The 1,176-nt window shown below is 49.8% G+C and overlaps 1 pseudogene; it reads left to right on the top strand.

Annotated features, from left to right (window-relative positions):
• The first annotated feature begins 222 nt into the window (after nucleotides 1–222).
• Nucleotides 223–1,176, top strand: part of LOC100964397 — a 16,456-nt pseudogene continuing 15,502 nt past the window's right edge.

Here is a 1,176-nt window from a genome sequence, read left to right as displayed (position 1 = left end):
GAGTTGGAGGTTGCTGTGAGCTGTGTCACGCCACAGCATTCTACCAAGGGCGACAAGGTGAGAGTCTGTCTCTAAGGAAAAAAAAAGGCGGGGGAGGGAGGGATGTCAGCAATTCCCAGAAACTCTCCTGGCATGGCCCTGTCCTGAATACCGCCAGCAGGCACACTTATCCCTGAATCAGGGCTTACAGTTCAATATGTTACAGTCCTTCAGTCCAGGAGCATGGGCTTCATTCCACAAGTAGGTGTCATGTACAAATTTGAGTTTTCTTTTTTCTTTTTTTTTTTTTTTTTTTTGTGAGACTCTCACTATTTCGCCCTCAGTAGAGTGCAGCGGAGTCGCTCCAGCTACCTCCAACTCCTGGGCTTAGGCAATTCTCTTGCCTCAGCCTCCCGAGTAGCTGGGACTACAGGCACCCACCACAACGCCCACCTATTCTGTTGCAGTTTGGCCAGGGTCAGGTTTGAACCCACCACCCTCAGTGGCTGGCACCCTACTCACTGCGCCACAGGCGCCGCCCCACCTTGGCTTCTTAGAGTAGTAGAATGACAGGCATAAGCCTCTGTGCCCAGCCTGAGAACCACTTTTCTATCAAAAATGTAAAAATTAGGCTGGATGTGGTAGCTCACACCTGTAATCCCACCACTCTGGGAAGCCAAGGCTGGAGGATCACTTGAGCTCAGGAGTTGGAGACCAGCCTGAAAGACAGTGCGATCCTGTCTCTACTAAAACTAGAAAAATTAGCTGGAAGTTGTGGTGGTGCCTGTAGTCCCAGCTACTTGTAAGGCTGAGGCAGGAGGATCCCTTGAACCCAGACTTTGAGATTGTAGTAAGCTAGGCTGATACCATGGCACTCTAGCCTGGGCAATAGAGTGAGACTGTATCCCAGAAAGAACAAACAAAAATCCTTTTTCTAAAAGCAAAGAAAAACCTCAGTGGTGTTTATGGAAATTTCAAGAATTCACTTACCCTGGGTGAGTCAGACTCCAGGAGCTCACAAAAGTATGGCCAGGCGTTGTGGAGGGCACCTTGTAGTCCCAGCTACTTGGGAGGCTGAGGCAAGAGAATCACCTAAGCCCAAGAGTTGGAGGTTGCTGTGAGCTGTGTCACGCCACAGCATTCTACCAAGGGCGACAAGGTGAGAGTCTGTCTCTAAGGAAAAAAAAAGGCGGGGGA

The sequence above is a fragment of the Otolemur garnettii genome, unplaced genomic scaffold, assembly GCF_000181295.1.
Source record: "Otolemur garnettii isolate 467f Iridium unplaced genomic scaffold, OtoGar3 scaffold00127, whole genome shotgun sequence".
Taxonomy (NCBI): Eukaryota; Metazoa; Chordata; class Mammalia; order Primates; family Galagidae; genus Otolemur; species Otolemur garnettii.
Note: the sequence above shows the minus strand (reverse complement) of the source record. Positions and strands in the feature narration are given on the sequence as shown.